Below are 13,009 nucleotides of genomic sequence, written 5' to 3' on the forward strand. Positions count from 1 at the left end.
AAAAGAACCGGTATTCTATCCCAGTGCCCACTGCTAAGAACCCCTTCTCAAGGGACAATTGAGCCCAGTTGCTGAGGATCAAATGTTCAGCTCTAGGTCAAAGCTGTGGTATAGATCCCTTTTGTGAAGGGGTCTCAGGCTGGGCTTTCCCATAGCATAAAGTCTGAGCACAAATCTACATGTAGACTGAAGGAACACAAGAAACATGCCGCATGAACGCTTTAACGCCTCTCTTGGAGTTCCAGCAACCAGGGGCACAAAATCTCAACATGGGTGGATGTGGGAGTACTATGAAGCCTTACCAGACAACAGCAGCCAAGCTAGGCTGAGCCAAAACTATGCTCCCTCATGCCCTGCCCTCGCCATTCACTCCTACATCTCCTATGCATAGTGAGCATCACACTGGCACTGATGGCGATGTGGATCTCATAAAATGTTTTGTTCTCTCGAATCTAGGTGGGAACAGGGCTGTCATCTTTAGTGCATGGCCCACACTATGTACTTCTGTGTCTGTTTGCATTGATGGCATCTAAACTGGGAATCTAGGGGGCAGCTGGGTGGCTCAGTGGATGGAGAGCCAGGTCTAGAGATGGGAGGTCCAAGGTTCAAATTTGGTCTCAGACACTTCCCAGCTGTGTGACCCTGGGCAAGTCACTTAACTCCCACTGCCTAGCCCTTACCACTCTTCTTCCTCAGAATCAATATACTGAAGTGATTCCAAGATGGAAGGTAAGGGTTTTTGTTTGTTTTTTTTTTTAATAAAAATAAACTGTGAATCTGGAAGTCTTAGCTTTGGCTCTGCCACCACCATCTTTTCACCTTGGGCAAGTCTCTTCCAAAGTCTCATCTGTCAAATAAATAAGTTAGACGAAACATGCTTTTGAAGCTAAAACTGAACTGATGCTCCATCTCTGACATTTTATGTTATTCTAAGGTCCCTTTGAGCTCTGAAAGTCTTCGTTCAAAGTTCCAAGATCCCTTCTAGCTCTAACATTTCATGATTTCCCCCCCTTATATGTTCCCATCCTGAAACAAGTATTCCCTGCTCTATAATTCAGATAATGTTTCCCATCTGCTTCTCACTATGTTATTGCGAGACTCTCTCTTGTTTCCCCTGCTCCTCTGGCTTTCCCCTACTAATTTGGGAATGCTGCTCCTAAGTCAGCTATATTCCAGGGTTTCCGCTCCCAGGATGCTAAAGCAAGATACTGGGAGTGTGAGACAGAAATGAAAAAGTAGCAGCACCTCCTACTGGGCGCTCAATGGCTCCCGGTCCTCTGCCTATCACGGAAGCTTGGGAAGAATCACAAAGAAGGTGACCAGTTGTTTACTACCCAGGCTCTTATCTCTTATCCTCGGAGTCCCATTCTAGCCGGAGATTCCTAGAATGCACGCCAATCTGGAACAAGCCCCAAGGGTACAGTATGATCCCAGGCAGGACATCCTGGAAAAGAAGAGATAGGGGAAGCTGATTGCTATCTTCAAGTATATGTAAAGGCTGCCCTGGGGAAGAAAGATAAGACTTGCTATGCTTGACCTCAGAGGACAGCACTAGAAGCCCCAGGAGGGAGGGGGGGGCATGGTAGAGAGACAGCTTTCAGCCAACTTATGGAAAAACTTGCTTAAAGTTAGAACTGTCCAAATGAATGAATGAATGAATGAATGAATGAATGAATGAATGAACTGCTCCAACAGGGAGTGCATTCCCCATGGAGGAAGCTTTTCAAATAGATGGTGGTTGTCCAGTTCTCAGAGATGCTAAAAGCATGAGATTCTTGCTCAGGTACTGGTGAACTCAATGACCTGTTGGGTTCCTGCCTACTCTTGAGCTTCAGTGAGTCAGGGATTCCACTTCAATACAGAATCAGTCTACTTGGACTGAGTCCTCTCCTAGATTAGACCCCAGCCTGCACCACCTATCTCTTCTTTCCCATGTCCTTCACCCTAGAAATCACCAAAAGGCAAGTCTGTCTCCCAAACCTAGCCCTTGGTTCTGATCTCAGAACACTGGGTTAAATCAATACTAGCCTCTTAAGAGAAAAGGAGTCCAGGGAACCGGAAGGAAGGTTGTTTATCTTGCTACTTTTTCTTTAGTGTCTGCCTCTCTTTTAAAATGTATGCTGTAAAAGATAAATGATTTGGTGTCTCTTAGCTCTTTCAAACTGGATCTTGCATAAATACATAAGACCCCAATTTAGAAATGGATTCCAGGCCTATCTAGCATATGCATCTTCCTCTTAACCACTTTACAATTTAAAAATAGCAGACATCAATTTTAACCACTGGGTGACAAGAGAGAATCAAGGCTGTGGGCTACCATTCCTTTGATCTGAAGTTTCCTTCTTAAGAGGCATATGAGTAGGGACTCTATGGGAAGAGTAATATCCTAATCCCCCATCTCCATGCAGATGAGGCTGGTTTTCCTTTATCTTCAAGGCTTAATTGACTCAGGGAATAAAAGGCTTTAGCTACTGACATCACTTCCTGTCCACCTCAATACCAAAAAGCCCAGAGAAACTGAGATGCTGATCTGGAGGACCATAGTGGGCCATTCAGAGGCAAAAGGATTTTGTTTAGCTGAATCATCTCAGGGTGTCATCAGTGTATGTTCTCATTGGATATCCTTTTCCTGCTCTGGCTAAGTGAATATTCTTTTGTTAACTGTTGAATGACCTATGAGGGTTTCAATTCATTCCAATATCCACAATCAGCCACCAAAACTGACCTGAGCCAATCCTAGCTCAGAAACCCTCCACCCCCCCCAGAAGTCAGGGTATTGTCTAGTTCCTAAAGGGCTGCAATGGAAGGTTCACCAAACTATTTTGTGAAGAGGGATATTATCCCTCCCCACTCTCCTCCTCCTCCTCTCCTGTCCTCTCCTCTCCTGTCTTCTCTTGTCCTCTCCTCTCCTCTCCTGTCCTCTCCTCTCTTGTCCTCTCCTCTCCTCTCCTCTCCTCTCCTCTCCTCTCCTCTCCTCTCCTCTCCTCTCCTCTCCTCTCCTCTCCTCTCCTCTCCTCTCCTCTCCTCTCCTCTCCTCTCCTCTATAGAACCCAGAGATAAAGAGAAACAAGGAAAGACTCCCAGGTAATTCACTTTGCCTTGAGCCATAAGCACATCTCTTCCCAGCTCTGCACCTTCATCTAAAGCAGTCACTCAAAAATATGCAGGTAGGGATGCCTCACCCCTTCAAAGGGGGTAATTATTAGACCTCTTCAAAAAGGTTAATTCAGTTCAATAAGTACTTCCTCACTACCCACTCACTTTCTATTTCCTGGCAGTCTATTTTTTTGTCATCCTTACTTTACTAAAAGTCTCAAAGATCATGATTGAGCCACTTAACTTCCAAAACCATTAGTTTACTTATTTATAAAATGAAGGAATCATATAAATTTATCCCAATGGGCCTTCCAGTTCTATTTATGTTTTCATAATTTCTTAATGGCCAAATTGACTGACTTTATCTTTCTTTGACATCCCTGGTGTTTAACAATGTTGATGACCTACTCCTTCCTTGAATTCTGTGAATAGAAACTGCCCTGGTTCTCTTAAATAAACCCACTCCTTTGTCACCTTCTCTTCCTCTATACACTCCCCCAAAATAGGTGTTCCACAAGCTTTCTTTTCATCTCTAATCTCTCTATTACTTTCTTCCTTAATAATCTCATCTATTTTCACCACTCCAATTATTATTTCTGTAAGGATCATTCCAAATTGTATGATAACATATAAAGTACTCTGAAAACCTTAACGTGCCAAATAAATAATACTTTCAAATCTACATGGTCCCATTCTCTCTTTTAAAGTGATTCCACCTTTCCAGCTGCTTGCTGAATATCTTTGCTTAGATGTCATGATAGCCTTTGGAAATTCAGCATGTCTGAAGCCAACCTCATCAGCTTCCCCTCAAACTGACTTCTTTCCTTGTCCTCTTGACCACCCATTAGATACATTATAAAAGAGGTTCTTTTCCTAAGTATATGTTGGACTAGGCAACCTCTGAAGATCCCTCCAACTTTGAAATTCAGTAACTATTTCGGTTATGACACTATAAAGAAGTTATCTAAGCAGGATGGAGAGCTTTGCCTTCCTTGTTCTCTCATTGACCAAACACAAACTCAGAAGAAGATAAAGCCAAAACAACCACATACAGAACCTTAAAAAAAATGTGAATTGATTTCAGACCTAAAAAAAATAATTACTGGAGAAAAAAAAATTATTTTAAGAAAATCAAATAAGAGAGGTAGAAGGAAAATTGAGAAAAGAAATGAGAGTGATGAAAGAAAATCATGGGAAAAAATGAAACAACTTGGCAGAAGAGGCACAGGAAAATACTGAAGAAAACAATGCCTTTTAAAAATGAGCCAAAAGGTAAAAGAGAAACAAAAGTCCACTGAAGAATCCTTAAAAAGTAAAACTGACCAAATGGAAAATGGTGATACAAAAGCTCAATGAAGAAAATGATATCTTAAAAAGTAAAACTGAACAAGTAGAAGCTAATGATTCCATGAGAAATCAAGAAAAAATAAAACAAAATCAAAAGAATTTTTAAAATGGAAGAAAATTTGAGATAAGTCATTGAAAAGACAGGTCAAGGAGAAAATATTATAAGTAGCCAGAAAGAAAATAATTATTATATTGTAGAGTCATATTACACAAGATTTAATAGCTTCTATATTAAAGGATCAGAGGGCTTAGAATGATATTCTGGATGGCAGAGGAACTAAGATTATGATCAAGGAACTGCCAGAAAAAGTGATCTAACTCTTCAGGGGGGGAAATGGATATTACATGAAATAGTGACTTCCATGTATTCCTGAGGAAAAGATTAGAGTTGAGTCGAAAATTTGACTTTTAAATATAAGACTCAAGAGAAACATAAAAAGGTAAACAGGAAAAAGAAATAATAAAGAATTCAATAAGGTTAAATTGTTTATATTTCTACCTGGGAAGATGATACTTGTAATTCCTAAGTACTTTATCATTTATCATTAGGGCAGTTAAAAGGTATTTACAATGGACAGAGGACACAGATTTGAGTTGGCTATGATGGAATATCTAAAAAAAATAAAATCAAGGAGTAAGAAAGCAGTATGCATTGGCAAAGGGGAAAGGGAGAGGTAGAATGGAATAAATTATCTCAAAATAAAGAAAGACAAAAGAGTTTTTAAAGTGGAGGGGAAGATAGGGGGCAGTGAACATAATTGGTTCAAAGAAAAAATAACATACACACTTAGTTGAGCATAAATATTTATCTTACTGTACAGGGAAATAAGAGAAGAAGGGGATAAGAGAAGGGAGGGTCTGAGAGAAAGGCAGATAGATTACGGGAGAGGGTGATCAGAAACAAAACACTTTGTGGAGGGACATGATGAAAGGAGAGAAGGAAAAATAGGAAAAATAGAATGGAAGGAAATATATAATTGGTAATCATAATTGTGAAAAAACTTTACAAGAAGTTCCTCTGATAAAGTCTTTATTTCTAAAAATTAGAGAGAACTGAGTCAAATTTATAATAATACAAGTCATTCCCCAATTGACAAATGGCCAAAGAATATGAACAGATAGTCTTCAGATGAAGCAATTGAAGCTATCAAATGAAAAAATTTCCCAAATCACTATTGATTAGAAAAATGCAAAATAAAATAACTCTAAGATACCACTTCACGCCTCTCAGACTGGTTAATATTACAGAAAAAGAAAATGATAGATATTGGAGGCGATGTGGGAAAATTGGGACAGTAATACACTGTTGGATCAGTGTGGACTCTGGAGAACAATTCAAAACATACCCAAAGGACTATACAAATCATGCATACTCTTTGACCCAGAAACACCACAACTAGGTCCATATCCTAATGAGAATTTTTTTAAAAGGAAAATGAAAATATTTATAGCAGCTCTTTTTTTGATGGCAAAGAATTGGAAATTGAGGAGGTGCCCATCAATTGGGGAATGGCTGAACAAGTTGTGGTATATGATTGTGAGGCTATAAGAAATAACTAGCAGGATGTTTTCATAAAAAACCTGGACTTACAAGAATCCAGGAGAACATTGTACACAGTACATTGTACAATATTGTACAGTGATCAACTGAAAATGACAAATATTCTCAACAATGATACAAGACAGTTCTTTTTTTTTTTAAACCCTTATCTTCCATCTTGGAATCAATACTATGTATTGGCTCCAAGGCAGAAGAGGGGTAAGGGCTAGGCAATGGGGGTCAAGTGACTTGCCCAGGGTCACACAGCTGGGAAGTGTCTGAGGCCAGATTTGAACCTAGGACCTCCCATCTCTAGGTCTGGCTCTCAATCCACTGAGCCACCCAGCTGCCCCCCAAGACAGTTCTAAAGGGCTCATGGTGAAAAATACTCCCCCCCTTCAGAAAATGAACTGATAACGTTGGAATGCAGATTGAAGCATACCTTTTTTTTACTTTATTTTTCTTGAGTTGTTTTTTTTTGGTCTGTTTTCTTTTATAGCATAACTAATATGAAAATGTTTTACATGACTGCATATGTATAACCTATATCAAATTACTTGCCTTCTCATTGAGGAGAAAGGAATAAGAGGAAGGGAGAGAATTTGGAACTCAATTTTTAAAAAAATGTTACAGGCAAGTCACTTAACCCCCATTGCTTACTCCTTACCTCTTACTCTTCTGCCTTGGAACCAATATACATTATTGATTCTAAGACAGAAGGTAAGGATTCAGAAAAGAAGAAGAAAATGTAGTTGGAAAAAATTAAATATTAAAATAATTAAAACTTGATGAGATTACTAAGAAGTATAATACGATAAAAGAAAACTGATGGAGAACTGAAAGGTCTATGTTTGAGCCTTGGCCCTACCTTTTTTCTGGATGCCTTGGCAAGTTTCTCTATTCTTCAACTTCCTCATCTGTAAAATAGGAAGAATATTTGAATTATCTACTTTAAAGAGTGTTTGTGAGGAAAAAAATTTAATAAACTTTTCAAAGTGATAGAAATGGGAGGAAGCTTTATTCAGTCTGGAACCTCAGGCACTTACTTATTTGTGGGCAAGTCAGTTGAACTCTCAAAGCTTCTGTTTCCTCAGCTGTAAAGTGAGGACAGAACTATTTGGACTCCCTGTTTCCCAGCTGTGGCAAGCATAATGAGTGCCCCTTGACTCTCTCTCTTGAGCCAAGATGCTATATTGCCCTCTGGGTTCCCAATGAACACCCCAAGGTGTTGCAATGTTTCTTCTCTACTGTCCTTGGCCACATACCCCCTATTATTAGAGAGTCAGCAACTAACACCCCATTTCCTCTTAAATACTTTAACATCACTTAGCTTCAGAAAAGGATATTTACTTCAAAGATATTATAGCAAAAAACAAATATATAGGCATTTCCCCAAATGCATGATATTGGGCCCACCAAATTCACAAATTTGGGTGCACTAATTGTAGCACCAGTGTCAAGTGAGTCCTTCTTCTGGGCCAGGGTCCTCAAGGTCACCTGTGAAGACTGAGTCTTGGTCCTTTGGCCATTGATGCTGCACTGGGTGCAAAACCCAACTAGAACAATGATTTATAGGTTTCTGCAATTAGTTTTCCTAATCTTTGCAATTCCCAAAGCTAGAGAGTCCATTCCCTTCACCTCTAATGGAAAAGCAGAGTAAAAGACCAAGGACCAAGGTCTATTTCTCAGGGGCCTTATGGCCTCTGTGAGGGGAAGAAGGCCCTTTCACTGGACACCATGGGCGAAAGAGAGGAAGGAGCCTTTTTGAATTGAATCGAATTGAATGCTTCTAAAGCCAATCAAAGAGACTCTTTCCCACCATGTTTTAGCATACCTACGCTATGCTCAGTGATCTCTCAAAGGCACTTCATCCATAAGACATCATGATGTCATGAAGCCAGTTCTTCAGCATCCCCCCTTGGGGAACGATAGCATCAGGCAAACCAACTGATAGGATGTACACATGCCCCAGATTCCCATTCCATGAGGATAGTATTTTGCAAACTTTAAAGTCCTAAATAAATGTAATTATTATCAATTATTATCAGTAGGTTGCATCCCCTAAAAAAGGGTACAAACAGTGATTGTAAAAGGTCAGAGAGGCGAGAAATCGGTTTATGCTGAAAGAGTTAAGGAAGGATTAAAGAAAGAGATAAAAAAGTATTTGCACCTTTCAGATAGGAATTAGGCAGGCAGAGAGAGAGACTAGGGGAAGACATTCCAGGAAGAGAGAACAGCATAACGAAAACTGAGGGCAAGAATTTAAGGGACAGGGAAGAGTTCAGGAAGCTCAGAAGCTAGATTTGAGTGTTGGATGGTTTGAGTGCTGGTCAAGAATGTCCATAGAATTTAGGTGGTATCAAAACAAGATTCTCCTATTCACTAAGTCCTTCCTTCATGATTACAGACTACAAGACTAAAACCTAATGTCAGATAATCTCTCAAGATCCTGTTCTTCTTGTCTGGCATTATTCCTGCTCAAATATCACCTTCAAAACACTTTAGTGCTACATTGGTAGGTGCCAAGTCAAGAAATAAGAGATAACTGGATCTTCCGGCAGGAATGGGCACCCAGAAATCAAGTTCAGCAGCCACAATTCAGTCTGGCAAACACTAATCCCCACCCTTTGTGAGGCCTCCCAAAGAAAGATGCAACATAGACCTTCCTTTTAAAGAGTTTACCCTTTAGTGGATCAGAGTTATCTAGAGCGAGGCAAGAAACAGGTTGAGAGTCTTTTTGAAGCATTTCTTTTCCCTTGTCCCCAGTGTGTGGCAAGATGAAAGAATTGGCACCAGTCCTTATTATGGGTTTGGGCTGGGTAACCAGGCAAAGTTCTGGACTAATCATCGAGCACAAGAGAGATCAGATTCCAAGCACACACACCACATGTTCAAGTGGTCAGCATCAGTGTTCCTTCAGGAAGCACCATCTGCTTCCAGTGAAGCAGCGGTTTGGGAAATGTAAGCAAAAGGCCCTTTTCAATGAAAAGGATCCATAAAGTGAACATGGAAGCTATGAAGCTTCTTTGAACAAAAAAACCGTGGAAGAAGTAAAAAGCATTAATGAGCAAGAACGACACTCCAGAAATGCTTTGTTTCTTGAGAGCTATGATAAAGCTATTTCACAGTAACATTTAAGGGAAATTCTTGGTAACCACAGCTATTAAATTTCACAGTATACTACACTACAAGTACTGAATTAAAATGAATTATTTTTTAAATCATCTTTTCCAAGCCGACCATACTCCTACACTATATTTACTGTACTTACAGAAAGATGTTAAATGGAGATCTGAGGCATTGTGCCCTCCTCACAGTAGGATGGTTTTTAAAACTGGAAATATTCCATGTACTTTGCTTAGATATAAAGGAAGAGACAAAAAATAGAACACTCTCTTGTGCCAGCTTGCCACCTGAGTCAGACTAATGTCCCCGATTAGTCTGGGCAATAGAACATGGTAGGGATAGATGGGATTCAACAAAGGGCATAGGGAGAAAAGGAGGGCATTTGCACATATTTCAGGAAAATGATCCTGGCTACCACTTATGGTTTCAGTCCTCTTTGGACAGGTTACAGCTCTAACCAATATTTTAAGAGTGAACTAGAGAGGCTATTGTCTTTCAATTTGATTCAACAAACATTTATTAAGCATCTACTATGTGTGAGGCACTTTGCTAGGGACTAGAGAAACAAAAATCAATGGTCCCTACATTCAAGAAAAAGAGTCTATAGGATCTGACTTCACTTCCTCAGGGTCAGATTGTTACATGATCTCCTCAATATGTCCTAGAAACTTAGAGGAAGTTGGGAAATTTCTCTCTAATGCCAGTAGTTTGAGCCCCCTCTAACCATGTGTCTCCAATCTTGGAGGACCACTGACCCCAGTTCCATTTAACCATTTAACATTTTTACAACAGAATATGTATTTCAAAGGCATAGCCAAAAACAAACATATGCACATCTCTGACAACACCCACAGGGCACTTTCCCCCCTATACCATTTTAATCTGAGATGAAAAGATGAGTTGCTTCATTTATTTCAATTCCTAAAGAGCCTTGGTCTCTCTGAATTTATGAACAAAGTCAGTCTCTCTGCTGGATGAGCTCTTGTCTTTGCTTCAGAAAAGACTGAAGTTCCCTAGGGGTGAAAATCTCAGCCTAGCCTTAGACTCTGAACTTCCTGTGGCTCTCTCTCAGCCTTCTGAAACTCCCTTCACCAAGACCCCTTAAAAGCAAAGAGACCAGAGAGTCAGAGACCATAGACAAAGATGATGGATTTTTTTTAATGTCTCTGCCACCAGTCAAAAAGTCTCCTCTTCAATACATGGTCAGCCAACTGGAACCAGTTACAGAATGTCCACATATACACCATAGTTTCCACAAGGCCCTTCCATGACATGGCATCATGATAATCCCAGGAACAGGTTCTCCAGAGGGAAAGACCCATCCCAGTTACTCTGCATATGCCCCAGATCCCCATCACAATTGTTTTGTTTTTCCTGGAAAGAATACAACACTATACAAAAAATAAATAAATAAATACATTTGAGGAGGAAGTTTTAGGAAAGGCTTAGTGGAGGAGATGGCCCCTGAGCTTGAGCCTTGAATTTAAAAAGGGTTCTGAAAGGCAGAGATGATAAGAGAATGCATTCCAGGTAGGGATGGTAGACAGCCAGCACAAATGCAGAAAGGGAAAAGGAATATAAAGTTGAGAAAATAAACTAGTGGTCCGGTTTGTCAAGAGCAAAGAGTATATGAAGGAGAACAAGGTAAAATAAGCAGAGATTTGGGAGCCAGATTGTGAAGGAGTGTAAATACCAGATTGAGAATTGTGTACTTAATCTAGTAGGAAAAAGGGAATCACTGAAACTGCCCCATCCAAAGAGTTATCAAATCTCATTGATTCTGCCTTCGGGATCTATCTATCCCATCTACCTACTTCTGTCTACTCACACAGTCAGTAAGCGTTAACTAAGTGGCTACTGTATGCCAGGCACTGTGATAAGTATAGGTGATAGAAAGAGAGGCAAAAGATAGTCCTTGTTCTCAAGAAGCCCACAAACAAATAGGGGAAGGGCAGCCAACTAAACACATCTACAAATTATATATATATGTATATATATATATATATATATATATATGTATATATATATGTATATATATACATATATATATACACAGAGAAAAGAGGAAATAATTTTTTAAAAAGGAAAGCATTATCCTTAGATCCAGCAATACCACTACTAGCTCTGAATCCCAGAGAGATTTAAAAAAAAAAAGGAAAAGGACCTATTTGTACAAAAATATTTCTTGCAGCTCTTTTGTGGTGGCAAAGAATTGGAAACTGGCATGTCCTTCAAATGGGGAATGCTGAACAAGTTGTATGTAATAGTTATGGAATAGCATTGTGCTATAAGGAATGATAATCAGGATGATTTAAGAAAAATCTGGAAAGACTTACATAAACTGATGCAAAATGAGGTGATTGGAACATTATACACAGTGACAGCAATATTTCTTGACGAACAAGTGTGAATGACCTAGTTATTCTCAGCAATAAAGTGATCCAAGAAAATCCCAGAGACTCATGATGAAAAATGCCATCTGCCCTCTGAGAAAGAACTAAGCAGACTGAAACATACTATATTTCATTTTCTTTGTTCTTTTTTTTCCTCTGAGAACTCCTCCACAAAACGACTAATATAGAAAACTGTTTTACATGATTACACATGTAAAATCTATATCAGATTGCTTGCCATCTCAAGGAGGGAGGGTCAGAAGAAGGGAGAGAATTTGGAATTCAAAACTTTTCTTTTAAAGGAAAGCACTAGAATTAAGAGAGGCTGGAAAAGGTTTCCTGTAAAAGCATCTTTGTTCAGTATTTCATCCCATCATATTAATGTTATAGCCTCCTAATGAGTCTCCCTGTTTCTAGTCTCTCTGCTGTCTAATCAGCCCTCCAAACAATAGCAGGCATAAATCTGACCATATCACTCACTTACTCAAAAACTTTCAGAGGCCTCCTATTACCCCAGAATAAAACACAATTTAGCTGGACCCTGAAGCCCTTCCTTAATCTGGCTTGGGTATATCTATTTTTTTCTTAGGTGTTTTATTTTTAAACCTCTACCTTCTGTCTTTGGAGGAATACTAAGTATCAATTCCAAGGCAAAAGAGCAGAAAGGGCTAGGAAATTGGGGTTAAGTGATTTGCCCAGGGTCATAGAGGTAGAAAGTGTCTGAGATCACATTTGAACTCAGGACCTCCCATCTCCAGGGCTAGCTTTCTATCCACTGAGCCACTTAGCTGCACCCCATGTATGTTTCTAGTCTCAGTCTTGTCTATGCCAGTCCACTTCACAAAATTCTTTGTTCAAAAAAAAAAAGAATTACTAGCTTTTCCCTGAATTTGACATCATCTTCTACCTCCTTACATCTGCAAAAAGCTGCCACCACCTAATACCCCACACCTATCAGATGGTGAATATGACAGCAAAGGAAAGTAATAAATGTTGGAGGGAATGTGGCAAAATTGAGACACTAATGCATTGTTGGTGCAGTTGTGAACTGATCCAACCATTCTGGAGGGCAATTTGGAACTATGCCCGAAGAAGGGCTATAAAACTGTGCATACCCTTTGATCCAGTAATACCACTACTAGGCCTGGATTCCAAAGAGATTTTTTTAAAAGGGGGCAGGAGGACCTACTCATATGAAAACATTTATGGAAGCTCTTTTTTGTGGTGGCAAAGAATTGGAAAATGAAAGAATGTCCATCAGTTGGAGAGTGGCTAAACAAATTGTGGTATGTGATAGTAATGAAATACTATTGTGCTGAAAGAAATGATTGAGCAGGACAATTTCAGAAAAAGTCCTCAATGGACTGATTCAAAGTGAAATAAGTAGAACAAGGAGAACATTGTACATAGTAGCAGCACTATTGTATGATCATAAAACTCTGAAAGTCTTAGCTACTCAGTAATACAATGATCCAAGACAATTCTGAAGAACTTATGACAAAGAATG

Source organism: Monodelphis domestica, chromosome 6 (genome assembly GCF_027887165.1).
Source record: "Monodelphis domestica isolate mMonDom1 chromosome 6, mMonDom1.pri, whole genome shotgun sequence".
NCBI lineage: Eukaryota > Metazoa > Chordata > Mammalia > Didelphimorphia > Didelphidae > Monodelphis > Monodelphis domestica.